The sequence below is a fragment of the Condylostylus longicornis genome, unplaced genomic scaffold (assembly GCF_029603195.1).
Source record: "Condylostylus longicornis isolate FDR11 unplaced genomic scaffold, ASM2960319v2 ptg000031l, whole genome shotgun sequence".
NCBI classification, from domain to species: Eukaryota; Metazoa; Arthropoda; class Insecta; order Diptera; family Dolichopodidae; genus Condylostylus; species Condylostylus longicornis.
The window spans coordinates 5,217,841-5,233,754 of NW_026578000.1; the positions used below are offsets into that span (position 1 = coordinate 5,217,841).

A 15,914-nucleotide genomic window follows, 5' to 3' on the forward strand; every position below is an offset into this window, starting at 1 on the left:
AAGTAAGGATACGATGGCTTTATATATTGTATATGTATGTATGCTTTTTTAAACAATCTCGGAATTGCAATTATTTCTTTTATAAAATAATTGATGCATTCACATATACAACAATTTTAAAAAAACGATATAATGGTGTTCATTGTGTTCATTGAATCACAAACGATTATTAAAATACCGGGTAAAACTTTATTTAATTTTCTATATGTGTTTGTACCAAAGTAACAAATATTTTGAGTCCTGAGGGTGCTTGAAATTTTACACAGCGTTCTGCTTTAATTTATTTTGTATTTTTTCTCTCATATTTTTACATATAAAATGGCTTAAAATATTGAAAAATTAACAAGTTTAAAAAAATCTACGCCTAAATATATGCAACTTTTTACAAAAAAATTTCAAATTACACGTTTTACAGCTAAAACATTAATTCATTTTATAAATAATTTTTTAGTGAAAATGCTTCACAGCGATTACAGTATCCGAGTTTAACTTGAATCGAAATCAGGGTCGAATTCGAAATAAATGGAGTTTCAAAACTTTTGGAATTCTTTAATATTTTATTAAATATTTTGCTTTAATACAAATAACGTTAAATGAAAAATTAGATTAAGTTCTAACCCAAAAATTTATGTGTCGTAATTTATATGACACTAAATATTTAAATTAGTTCTAAATTAGTTCTAAATTCAAATTTGGCTCATTAAATTTGAATTTAAACAAAATTAAGATTAAAAAATAAACTCATTTTAATATTATGTACAAGAGATACAAGAATAGTAATAAATTCTACATTTCATCTATCTACACACTAATTCCATATAAAATTCCCAAAACACTTAAACTTATACATGAATTTTTAATCGAAATTCTTTCTACAACTCTGCGTAAATAAAAAATTTTTCATAATTGAAATAAATCTAAAGGAAAATTTCTGACCTTTTATTTAAATTATTATCCCTAAAAATATGCTAAAGAAAAGTAAAATATTTTAGTTTTGTTATAGAATAACCAATTAATTGCCTTCTAAAGAAATAAAAAATCAAATAGGTTTGCCAAGAAAAACAAAAATGCAAAATATCCAAAAAATTAACTTTTATAAAATTTTGCAATAAACTTTTACTTTTATCCTTTTTAAAAAAGTTTTTAGTTTTGAACTCCTACTGTTTTTATTTTTCTTTTTATTTATTTTGTTTACTCCTTTTAAATTACCAGAAAAAAAAATCGTAATAACTAAAAGACAAACTTTTTTCTCGTTTTTTTTTTTTGTATTTTGTGTTTTCTCTAAAGTAAATAAAATTATTAAATCTTTATTATTGTTCTTAATTAACCCTAACATTACTATATGGGAGATGGTAGAGGGGATTAAAAAACATGTTACATCAATTAATGTCAATCCCATGTCTATAACTTCCGGAAAATTTCTCAAATTTAAAATTATCCTTTCCGATATTCCCTATATTTTTTCTTGTAATTTTTTCCTCTTCGGTATTTTCGGTTTTTGTTTTACCCTAAATATTATTACGGATGTTAATGAAGTTACTGTACAATGTTAAAATAATGTTAATAAACAAACACACATATGTATGTGTATTTTAATATATTATGTACGTACATCTATTATGTAATCATTTTATTATTTAAGGATTTCATTTATTTTGCGTAAATGTATTCAAGATCATTACAAAGTAAGTATACACGTTGTTATTCTATTTTGAAAGGAAAACAATGTGAGTTGTGTAATAAAAAAATATAAAAAAAAAAATGAAAAAAAGAAAATAAATGAGGAAAAGTTTTTTTCTCTATTTTATTTCTATTTTATCCTTAATTTTAACTTTTATGACAGTTATTCTATGACTTTTTGTTTAACCATTTTTATTTATGCTTAACATTACATTATAATATGTTAAAAAGAAATTCATGTTAAAATTGTTACATATTACGTTTATAACTTGTCCAATAGAAGTAGAGGCGTTGCATGATGAAGGACTAAAATTTTTTCACTCATGTCTTATATGAAATCTCAAAAATTGAGTTAAAATATAATGGCAGCATCCACCATGATCAATAGCATCATGGGAAGCAAAAATGATATTGAAGTAGATTAAAATATAGTTACATTGAATTCTAGTTACACTGAATTCTGATACCATTTTGTTATAATATTAAAATATTTCGGAAAATTTCTCATCTCAAAACAAGTTAAGAACAGAGAAAACTTTGTATTCTCAACAATTGCCTCAATCAAACTCAAAATGAGGTCAACAATATTTTTTTATTTAAGATTTTTCATTCTATTTTGGATATATGAATCAGATGAAGTAGCCGGGCAACAACTGTGGCGCTAGATTTTTTAACATCAACTTAAAATTGACTACAAATAAAAATATTAAGAATTTGGTCCAAAGCTGTTTGATCCAAATTCTCTAAAATTTAAAATAAAAATTTAAGCAATTTTGTACCGTTATTCGTTCCGGCTATTAAAAACCAAACTGAAATTTTCTATAAATAAAAAATATCACTGCAATCCAATAAATTAATAAATTTTCACCTCAATGGAAATTTTCATTTTACGATTTCAAAAATTCTTATAGTCCTAGTTAAATCAAAAATTAATTTTTTCATTATTCTTAACACTTTAATTTCTAATTCTAATTCTCCCTTATTTCTCTCCTTATAATTCTTAACCCCATTGATTAATACCATACCTTTCTTGCAATCAACCCCAATTTCCTCAGTACATTTCTAATTTCCATAGTTCTCAAGCAAATTGGCGTTTCATTAGTCGTTAATGGCTCTTCAATAATTTAAATCTGAAAAGCGAAAACGTTACAGAATATGCCATTATGAAAACAAATTTTATGACCCATTTTTGGGTTTATTAACTTTAAAAAAAAAATTATTTGTGATTATAATTTCCAACAAAAATAAAAAAAAGTTTACACATCCTTAAGAAAATAAAAAATTTAAAACTTTAAAAATGAAAGAATAAATAAAATTATTTTATTACTACACAAACGTCTACCTTAAGTTTTATGGAAAATTTTAACAATGGGAGCAAGTGAACTGAAAAATGTATCTTTTTCAACTCAACTCCCCACATAAACTTTTTATGATCTATAATAACCTTTGTTCACCTTAAAATAATGTTCAATTTGCAAAAAAAAAAAAAATTAAAAAAACCAAGAAAAAAATATTTTTTTTTTCCATTCGAATTTTGCGTAAAAACGTTTTCCGGGAAAACACATAAAAACTAAAATGAAAATGTAAAAATATATGAGGGTACCTCCATATTTTGCGATTTTAATACAAAACAGAATGTTAAAAAAAATAACAAATACACAATAATGACCTAAAAACAATAAAAATGAAAAAAAAGAAAACAAATTTTTTTTTTTGATTTCTGGGAGAAAAAGAAAAAAAAAACCTTATAAAAGGTTTCCCATTACTGTTTGTTTTCTCTATCTCTACCTTCCATATTAAAAAATTTTATCAGTAAATTAACAGTGCTGTCAAAAACAAATTGCATACATGGACCTTACTATATACATATGTGCTAAGATACATAAGTTCTAAATTTTACTTAGTCAGGCATACAATACAATAAGGATTTAAAAATGAGCTACTTAAAATATGTAAGGACGATAATTTTGTGTTGAAGGAAATATTAAAATTTACATAGTAAAAGATGAATGAAATTCTCTGATAATAATTAATCCGGCATTTTGATATTTTATTATATCAGTTGAAAAAAAATTTGGAAGAAAATGGAATTATGAAAAGTAATATTTTCAAAGTTCAAAACCCTAAAAGTTTTGGGAACACAATATCAATTTTTTGTAAATCTTTTAGTACTAATAATGAATAAGACAGGTTCTGATCTAAGTTTTGCAACGAGATAATGGGACTCGTTCACAATTCATGGGCTGGCAGAACAGATCCAATTACCTTCTTATGCACCACCAAGAGATTCTTTTGAAATTTGTGTAAAGTAACTTGGTTTTACTTTAATATTTACAGGATGTTTTTCATAAGCTAACAAATAATTTCGGGGATGATTCTTTCATCAATTTCCAGGACAAAATTGCGTGGCAGTGGAAGCAGGTATACTCATTTTCGAGCTACAGTCTGTTGAAAAAAAAATACCTGATATTTATTGCATATAAACAAATGCTAATAACTTCGGAACCATAAAACATAGAATTATCATTAGGAGCTTATTTTACAGGTGAATGACTATAGGTCTCAAAAATTTTTGTTATTATTTTTTTTTTTGATAAAATTTTTCGTAGTATACGCACTTTTAACAAAGATGATTTTTTATTCTAGTACCAAATTTTATCGTTTATTGTTTGTTAACAATTAAAAATTTCATTTACCCAATAAATATTACCATAGCTGAGCCCGTTAATTTGAAATTCTTTTCCAAGCCATAATAAATGATATGTCGCCTCTTTCTATATCTAAAAGATTATTTACTTTTTGCTGAATGCTTATACTAAACAACAATCTAATACGAAAATTTAAAAAAATCCTCAACTACCTCAGGATATTAATTTTTTCTAAACCTAATGTTAATTATGAAGCAATTCGTTAAAAATTAATGTAATAAGCAAAAAAAAATGTTCCTATTTTTTTCGATTTTTTTTACTCCTTTTTAAAATCACACACACACACGTTACTCTTTTATTTTCAATTTTAATATTTGCACATACTTTGCAAATTTTTTTCTTATCAAGGACATTAATTTCTAAATATAACTGCATTCTTTGTCCATTATAATATTTTTACACACATATTTTAATAGCTTATATACACACACATACATATAATGTGGACATCACAAAAGCAGAATAGAAAAAAGTATGTCCATTAACTTTCTAGTTATTTATACGATAACAAAAATAAAAAATAGAAGCAAAAACAAAAACAGAATCCTTTTGTTTTGTGATATTTTATTTCCTCTCTCCCTCTCTCTCTCTCTATTTTGTTACATCCTTCTCTTTTCACATTTTACAACTTTAATTTTTTTTTATTTTTATTTCTTTTATAATGAATAACTCTTTTTAAAAATAAATAAAAATAAAATGCTCCGTTACAACAACAACAAAATATAAAAATAAAACAAAAACAGAAAAGGAGAGAGATAGGGATAGAGAAAACAATAAGCTTAAAGCCATAAAAACTTCAAAGAAAACATTTTACGAGAGAAAATATTTAAGTAGAAAAAAAAATTTTATTCATGTTTAAGACAAAAATCCTAAACAGAATTGTCCTAAATTTTCTATACTAATAAAAATAAAACAAAAAAAAAATTAATCCTTTAAAAGGAAATAAAAAAAAAAAAAACAAAAATTTCACTTTTATCTTTATCTTTCCATTCTAAAGACCAGGAAGATCTTGCATTTAAGAACACAAAAAAAAACTTCATTATGAAATAATGATATTTTTCTTGTTCACATTCACATACACTCCTTTTACACTCTTAATTAGGAAAAAGAAAGAAAAAATGAAAAGGTATTTTTATTCTTAGTCTCCCTGGCACACAAAATAACCAAAGTAACCATATTAAAGAAGGACCTTACAATCGTATTAATTTCTTCTTTACTTAGGTTACCTTTAATTCACTGTAATTTAGGTGATTTACATTATAGTTTCTCTTATTTAAACCTGAAAAAATTTTAAAAAATCATCCTCATCCTTCAAGGAAATCTTCTGACTAATATAATACCAAAAATTTTCATGCTTAATTAATTCAAAAACTATAAATTAAAAAATTGTTTAATGTAAGGTCTGTACAACTAATGAGATGGCCGTTAGTGTGGTAGTTAGAATTCTTTGAAATCAAAGTTTTTAAATTCAAGATTCCATGATTTAAGATTTTTAACTGAATTTAAAGGCAACGAGATCTAAAGCATTTCAAGATGGCAAATTATTATGATCGTAATTAAATTTCCATTTTGGAACAGTTTTATTTTTATTTAAAAAATATCAACAGCTGGAAACCTTGAAAATTTTATATTTCAAAATTTTAATATTGCAAAAAGGACTTCACAAAAATATTATTAAAATATTCATGTGAAAAATTAAGTAATCAATTAAAATATATGAAATATTTAAAAATAATTATTATTTTAATTATAAATTACGATAAATATTGCAGGCTACGGTATAATTACTTGATGACCAATTTGTTATTCTTCTATTCAATTTCAAATCTCTTAAGTGTCCTTTTGTAAATTTGGAATATATTATTTATTATTAATTTAATTTTGATGCTTTGGTTTGTGTGCTAGTAGTGTAAATGCAATACATAGCACTAAATACTAAAATAGCAATAGAATACTAAAAATTTCTAAATTAGAAATTCTTAGCAATACATTTAAATCTCTAAAAGACATTTAAAAATCCCAGAATGCTCATTCCGCTTATTTCACTGTAATCAAACCTCTAACCTGAAAATCGTTAAAATAGTTTCCTCCTCATCCAAAACCACTAAGTACGTACGTATTCTAAACAGTTGTGTATCAGTGAAATACCATTAAGATAATAGCGTCACAAAACTGATATTAAACGAGGCGCCCTCAAAAATAATTGTACGGAAGAACAATCGTAAATTTTCGATAATTTTCGTATTCTGACCGTGAATGTGTTAACATTAGCACCTAATATTGTACAAATGACATTTTATTGTAGTAAATTTTCAATATTGATCCTTTATATTATAAATTGATGATAATTTTTAATAGATTTTTTGAATACATTATGTACATACAACAATTTAATATTTGCATTTAGGCACAATACCAGTACATAGGCAAAAACCAGGATTTCCGTTTTCCGATATAATGATTGAAAATTATTAATAAAAATATAGAAAAGAATACAAAATTTATGACAATATTTTAGTTTGACAAAATCTAAATTGAAATAAAATAGAGGAAAATCTGAATTAACGCATGAATGAATATTTTATGCATAAATAATTACGTAGGTGATTGTTTATAATTTTATACACCCAAATAAAATTAATCAATTTCTAAAATATCTTGTTCATAAATAATTTAGTCATATCTGGAAAATTATAAAAGCTGCAGCATATTAACTTTGTGAGTGCTGTAATATTGGTCAATATTCCAATAGTCAAAAGCTTGGTTTGAAAAACTTCACACAGATATCATTGAACTGACATGGTCAGCTCTATTTTTCTTTGTTTTTACATATAATTGTATGCAGATTTTTAAGATTCGTAAAGATTTCATTTCAAGAGATTTTATTTGAGTAGAATTGATTATCTCCGGCATATTACAAGTAAATTGAGCAAAAATTGATTCTTTTTTTCAATTACTTAACCATGTAAATCTACTAATATGTTTATTTTCACTTTCAGTGAGTATAGTTATATTAGATTTAAGTATACTTAATCATATATACATATAATAACCAATTATTAATAATTGCACGTATAAATACCTTCATTTATTAAAAATAAAGTTATGATATGTCTACAATAATACTAACCGTAAATAATTAAATTATTAGTGTTTGTCTCCGGTAAACGTTATACAAAACCTCGCAGAGTATACAAACTAATTACATATTACACAATTAGTTTTACAATATAGGTATATTAATTAACATAATATGCTAATATGATACATAAAATTGTGAGAGAAAATTTTAAAACTATTTTAAAAGTATAATTAATTCCCCAAATTTCAAAATGCTTTCTAAATTCAATTAAATTACAATATTTTTTTCGATAATTTAATTATGATAAAGATTACAATATTTTTCAAATTTTAACATAATATATGCCCACGTATTTATACCATACCTTATTTTTACCGACCGTGTTGAATACAATAAGGGAGGTCATGTAATAACACCAAATTTCGGACATCGAGTTTTCCGTGGAAGTGCACTTCTCCATAATAGGGAAACGTAAAAAAAATATTTTTAGGAGACGTCTGTCTGTCGACATGTGCATGTATACGTGTACCACGAGTTCGGCTCGAGTGTTCCGATTTTGACGAAATTTTATATCAACATCTTTCGAAATATAGCAGGCTTCGGGAATATTACCAGTTGGCGGGTCGATTTTACATTTTTGTCCATATTAAGAGAAAAACTTATCGAATTTCCCTGAAATCTCACATTTAAATTCAGGGTATTAAAATAATAAACTTGTGAATTTTTTGGAAACACCAAGGATCGAAAATCGAACTAGCAGCCGATTTTACATTTTTCACCATAAAATGCTGAAAGCTTACTAACGTCCTTAAAATTGAAAAAAGTGCTCATAATCTTCCGTAAAATTTTTGCCAAATTAGACAATAATGCAAATTGCGGTCGGTTAGGGGCTGACCGTATCAGATTTGTTTTTTTTATTTATTGCAGCAAAATACGTTTTTCATATAGAAATTTTTGTTTACCTTTCAATATTAAAAATATTATAAATTAAATTATATTTTATTTTTTATTTTCATAGATTCTTTTACAATTAATTATGCCCGTAAGTGCTGCAATTAAATGCATGGAATATGATTCTATATATTTATTTTCAAATTTTAATTAAATTATTGCTAAAAAATTTAATTTCCAAAAGCTATAAAAAACAATAAATTACTGTCATATTAAAAATGTTATTTATGCAAAATTATTTTAAAAATATTTTTGTATAGATTTTTAGTAAGGATTATAGTTTGTGTACTGCGGAAATACAACTATATGTTGATAAAATCTGAACGTTGAATCGCAATACCAAAATTTAGATACGATATAGATTTTAGTCTAGTTACAGAGATTTTTTATTCCCTCAACAAACAATTTTAATGAGGTAGAAAACCTCAGTAACACAAAATACTCCAACCTTACATCACATTTACCACAAATTTTCTTCTACCTTAAAGCTGCCTAAGAAATAAATCCATTTCGAAATTGATTAAAGTCATTCCAATATTTTTCATATAAAAATCATTGAATATTTCGAATTTTTTAAGAAAAAAGGTTTATGCGCGCCCCTTCTGGCCACTTGATATTCCAGAAAAACTACTTTCAAAACTGTGAGAGCTTAAAAAGTCCTTTTTCAGAATTATTTGGATCTTTATAAAATTTTCTAAATTTTGAACATGAAATAACTATTTTGAGTTATTTCGGCCTATTTCGGCCTATTTCGGACTTTTTCGTGCTAATTTTCGAAATATTCAATTTATTTTTTTACAAAATCTGCAAGAATTAACAAAAATGTTAAATTATAAGTTTTATATTTAGAAGTAGAAATAAAGCTTGCCCGAACTTGAATTTGTTGAAACAATTTAGACCGTTCAATACATTATTTAAAGGTACTAATTTAAAAGAATTTTATATTAACTATGAGTTCTAACTTTTTTTTTAAAATATTCGTCCTTAAATAATTTGTACTACGCGGCTTATTTATATAGTTCAACGATATTTAAATATTATTAAAGCAACATCCTTGTTTTATTGAAAGAGTCAACAATAATAAAATTTCACCAGTACCAATACGAGTACAAGTGCAACATCCTTCCTCAAACAGTAACTCCTTTTAAAATTTTCACATAAATTCTAAAATTTTTTAGTCTCTTATGTGAATAATTAAATATTTTTACAAGAATTTATAAAATTTAATAGCACTTCAGGATCTATTCACGAATAATATTTCATAAAAAATTTTACATAACCGCAACAATCCACTAAAAAATTCAAAAGAATTTGCACAAAACCTCTGTATACATAAACAGTGGAGGCTCAAATGAACAACACTGAAAACTCATTTTTGTTTTGTTTTTTTTTAGGTGTCATAATGTGTTTTATGTTAATTATATAATAATATGAACTATTATGTACATATAGTACACAGGAAAAAATACCATTTACAGATAATTTTATAAAAAATAATGCTTAAATTATTAAAATATTTGGCAAATTTTCAAATGAGGTGCCCTATAAACTATATAGTATAAATAGTGTAAATCCTTTTAATTTAGCAATTAATTTTTATTGTTTTAGTTGTATAAGTATGTATGAATGGTATGTAAGCAGGAATTCCTCACAATGTATGCGCATTTCAATGAGAAATACAGAAAAATTTTATATATAGTTTGTAAATTGGAAGTCTATAGGGTAAATTAATTGCATTATTGTGCTCAATAAAATGTAATCGTTTAAAATATTATTTTTGTTGGTGATAATTAAAGTAAATGGTATTTATGAAGGCTTAATTTTAATAAAATTATTACAAAGAATTTCTGGATGTCTATAGAGATTTCTAATTTTTCCATTATATTATATTTATTACAAATATATTGGGTTTGTTCAAGTAGAATTGAAGATGTCTTGTGGCCTGCTCAAAACACAGAATATAACCCTATACGTCCAATATTATTGCCTTTAGCACATAGTCGGGCACTTGCTTGAATCCGTTATATTTATAGTTAATTTTGATTCTTCTTACTCATAAAGACATATTCTCCTTTCAGTAATTATATAAGAAAATAACTATTCTAAATGAGGAAAAAGTTTAATAATTCATTATTTTTAAATTCATTCATTTAAAATAATACAAAGTGCCTCTACATTTGATATACTTAAAAGTAGATAATCCTGCAGCTTAATTTACGAAACTGAAAAAATGTCGTCAAAATAAGCCTAATCTCGTTGAAACTTTGTAGAATTTGAATGGTTACTTGTCTGCTGTTACACGATTACTTATATAATCACTACAAAACATTTACCATTAAATTTATTCCCAAAAACAAATTCAAATTCTTAAAAGATAAAGTTCCAAAAAATTCTAATTTCGTATTTTCAATCCTCGTATTTTTAATCAAATAACTAATTTATATCAATTTCATTTATTTTTAAGGTTATGTCGTTGAACTAAGACATTTTCTTTTTTTTATCTCTTATTTTTTTTGTATGAAATATGATGGTCATAACTCATCATAAATATTATCTACTTCCTAAATAATATCTATATGTACCTATAGTATGTATGTATAACAAAAAAATATTTCATTGCTGCAACTGTATATAGTTGAAATAAATTTAGAAAAGGACCCAAGAATGTAATTACAGGAAGTCAACAAAAACATTTATTGTTCTCTTTCCTTATTATTCATAATAAAATTAAAAGATTATTTTAAATTACAATTCCATTAAATAATTTTCTCGTATATTTTTTATATTAATGATTTATATTAATATTATACTTCATCGGATCTATGGGAATTCACTAAATACATATTTACAAACGCAATACAAAATTAATAATAATTGATACAATTAAACTTAATGAATATTAATTATAATTAATTAATTAATTTTTTTCATTATTGTTATTTATAAGGCATTCTGAATTTTAAAATTTTCTTCAAAAATATTAATATTGTATATTGTTCGAAAGCAAAATGGTGTCGCTATGTTAGATAAATGAATGAAATTCGCGAAAAGCATCTCTTATGAAAACTCTTCAGATTTTCACTTATAACTCAATGAGACAACAGCACTAACAATATTTCCTTGTATTTTCCAAAATATTTTCACTCTCTTGTATTACAAATACATAATTATAGAATACTAATATCAAAATTAAATTCAATCTCCTTTGCTTCAGAAAAACCATTTAAAATAGAAAATCCAAACGAAAATGGAATGAACATTTAAAAACAAGAAATTGCCAAAGTCAATTTGACTCACTTTGAGTTGTCTATTTCGCTATGTACCCGAGAAACTATTAACAAACCGATTTAATATTTCGATTCTAACAATAATTGAGCACACTCGTCTTTTAATGCCCAATTAAACAATTTTCTTTAACAGAAAATTTTTAGTTAATGTCGATCATTCGGAATCGATAACATAGCTTAAGCAAGAAAATATGAGCATGTACTTTAGTGATTTATCATAATCTAGTGACAATATGTAAAATATCATTTTCGAATTTTAATACTTCGAACCATGAGATGGTTACATTTGAAATTGAGTTTAAAAAAGAGAACGGCAATAAATTTGTTTAACATTTCAAATAAAATATTTCGTGCAGATTCTATATTTTAATAGTGTTATATTAATTTTATCCAAAGTATATAATAATAATATCTGATCATTGGTGCAGTGGTTATGGCACCGGCCCTTTAACCGAAGGGTCTCGGGTTCAAACCCCGGTCAGGTCACTATAAAAATTATATTCAATATTATATAACTTAATATGCAATACTAATAAATATTAAACAAGTAATTTTCAAATACATATTCATTATGAATATTATATCATTATGAATATTATAATATTATATTCGATAATAAAAACTAAGAAAAATAAACAGTAAATATTAATAACCTCAAATAATTAATATAAATAAAAACTACGGCAGGCTAGTCACCTACCTAGCTAACTCTCTATGACTATAGAAACTAGGGCATGATAGATATCATGCACTAGCCCTATACTCCTCCTAGGAGTGAAGAAGGAAAAAAAAAAAAAATATAATAATTATGTATTCAAAGCACAAGTAAACAAAATGCGTTTATAACAATTAAATTTAAAAAAGAAAATTATCATTATACTTTACCTTATTAGATGTCCGTGCTTATAATCAGAAATTTTCAGAAAATTATAAAATAAATTTTAAATATAGAATATTAACAATTTTAATCTGTTATACTTGTATAAAATAATATAAGATATTGTTTGGTTTATCATCAATTTCACTTAATTAATTTAATATTTTTTTATAATCAGAATTACACTCAGAAAATTACTTTGAGAACGAAAATCATTTTTGATATTAAAATTTAAATTATTTAAAGAAAATTTTTACAAATTTTTTTTTTTTATAAATTTATATATCAATTTTTTTTAATATTCTATATACATGCTAGCAGCTAAGTATATTTTATTATGTTATGAATATCAAGTACCTATACATATAATTCCGTATCCTTGATATTAAAATATTTTCAAAAAAAAAAAAAAAAATATGAAAAAAAAGAAAGAAATTTAAATTGTTTTCCTTTGCTTTCTTTCTTTCTCTTTTACAATTTATTTCCTATTTGCTTATTCTACATTTTGTATATATTGTACATAAGTATAAATGTGTATATTTTATATTTATTTTTCAAATGGCAATATTTCCTTTATTTTATATTTTACTTTTCCATATAATTTCCTTTTTACTTTCACTTTTTCTTATTCTTCTCCTTATTATTTATTACTTCTCCGAACAACTTCAAAAATATTATCAAAAAAAAAAAAAAAATTCAAAACAGAAATTTTTTTTTCCTTTACTAAAAGCACTTTAAGCACTTAAAAATTTCTTCTTTTACTCTACAGTCAGTGCTCTTATGTGCTAACTCTATTTTATACCTTTATCTATTTATTATTTTTTTATTATTATATTTTTTAATGTATAAAAATATTTTAAATATAAAATAATTTTCACAACTAAAAAAAAATCACAATTTTTCTTATCTTTTTTTTTTTTCTTAATTTCCTTTTTCCTATCAGTAAATTTCTTAAATTTTTTCGTTTTAAACACTAACACACACACGCACGCGAATCAAAATATTAAAAAAAAATTTTTATTTTAAATGAAAAAGAAAAAAAATTAAAAATATTTTTTTTAAATTTTTTTTTTTTTAATTTTTTTTTTTTGATTTTATAATTCGAAAAATTTTATTTAGAACCTTTCAATGAGGCAGCATCCAAGTATCTGAACTTATTACAATTATTGTTACTGTTATAAAAACCATTAAAATCTTTTGGAGATTTGCCAAAATATTTTGAATTTGTTTCATGTTCGGTTTTTTTTTCGACATTATACATAAATATGTTAGTAATCTCTTTACATAATAAATTTGTATGCGTTCACAATCATACTTTTAAAATGAAAATATCAAGTAAAAAAAAAAATCAAAAAATTTATGAAATAAAAAAAAAGTCTCCAAAAAAATTTTTTTTTCAAAAAAAAGCATCACTATGCACAGCAACAGTATAGTAAAAAATTAAAAATATCCGCACACATATACATTCATAAATTTTGGTACATAAATGGATAAATTTCTTAATATTATTCTTATATTCTCTCCAGTTCTCCAATTCTTGTATATTCTGTTCTCTTAAATAATATTATTTTCTCTCATTTTATTTGCAAAAAATCATTGTTCGTATATAGGCAATATTATTCAATTGTGTTTGTATTTGCTTTATATTTCTTTGTAAAGCTACTACTATCATGCTAGTAACGTGAGAAAATTTTTTTATTTTCGAAAATAAAATAGTATAGAATAGTATAGAAAAAAATTGTTATAAAAATAATGATAAGTGATAACGCAAATTTTAATGTGTATTATAGATATATGTGTGTAGATACTTGAATATTTATAACAATTTCACATTTACATACCAATTATTATATATTATATACTGCGTATACATTTCATTAAAAGTTACTTGTAAGATAGTAAATTAAGCATGAATGTTATAATATTAATGTATGTATCTATTTAATATTATGTTTAATTTTTTTTTGACAATTTACTGAAGAATTAAGAAAAAAAAAAATTTTTTTAGTTATTTCAACTAAATATCAGGTATAATAATATTTATTATTGTTATACAAGCAAAGAATATAACAGTAATACGATTTTAATTCACATCACAGTATCATAGTCTTTACATTATTATTTATTATATTATGTTGAAAATGTAAGTTGGTGTGATGAGATGAGAGCATTTGGAAGGAGATGCATAATGCCAAACAGAATTAAAGGCTATGTTAGATAATATTTACGAGGGTAAAATAGTTTTTAGTAAGTATAAGCCTAAATAATAATTCAAACTATACAATGTAATATTACTTTAAAACGTACCAGCGATTTTACAACACTCAATCTTATATTTCTTTAGAAATTCTTTGGTAAAATATTAACAGGGTTTGAAAAACATAAAAAATTCTAACTTTTAGTCAAATTTCAAAAACAGTTTTTAAATTATTTTTTTGTTATTACGATTTGTTTCTAAAATTAAAAGACAAATTTTATTATTAATATTTTTCATTTTCTCTCAAAAAAAAAATATGAAAGTTCTTTTTACTTTTTGACATATGTCATTTGCGTGTTTTACTGTCAAATAATGCGTCCTTTTTTTCATATTCAAATTGCTTTTTACATTTTATTCTTCTTTCCTACTTTTTTCTTTTTCTTTTGAACAATATGTGACTGTTTCATTGCATACGTGGCATATATTTAGTACCGGGTTAACTTTTATACACGTATTATACGTACTTGTTTTTAATTTATTCGACGAAATACTTTCTTTTGTTTCTATTGCAAAAAAATTCCGTCTGTTTTTGACATTTTCATGTAAGTACATAAAAAACTTGGTGTATTTACAATTTATTTAAAAAATAAAAAAACAAACAAATTAAAAACAGAAAATTAAATGCTAGGAAAAAAAAAACAAAAGGACTACAGAAGTTCTCAATGTTATAAACATAAAATGAAATTTGTTTTAATTTATTTTTTTAAACTTTTTTGAAAAATAATTTAAAAAATATTAAGATTTTTTAGATTTAGGTCAATCCCCTCTGTAATAGAATCGGAAAACGGAATTAGGATTCAAGGCACAATTAAAATTGTTGATTCTATTGTATGAAAAATTTACTCGAAAAATTTGCACGAAAATGTGCTCGAAAAATGTATGGGTATACGTAGGTACTATTCATGTAGCTTATAAAATCAATACTTCTTACCAGTATCAAAGAACTCATAGCGTTAAGCCGGCCATTCTCATTTTATTACTTGTTTATTAACAAAATTTTATTCTTTAACTCTCTCAATAGAAATGCTAACACCGCCTTACTGCCAATATTAAATTTTATGAACTACATTGC

The 15,914-nt window shown here is 23.9% G+C and overlaps 1 pseudogene; it reads right to left on the reverse strand.

Annotated features, from left to right (window-relative positions):
- LOC129608240 (uncharacterized) overlaps window positions 1–13,712 on the reverse strand; it is a 164,300-nt pseudogene extending 150,588 nt beyond the window's left edge.
- Between the last annotated feature and the right edge of the window lie 2,202 nt (window positions 13,713–15,914).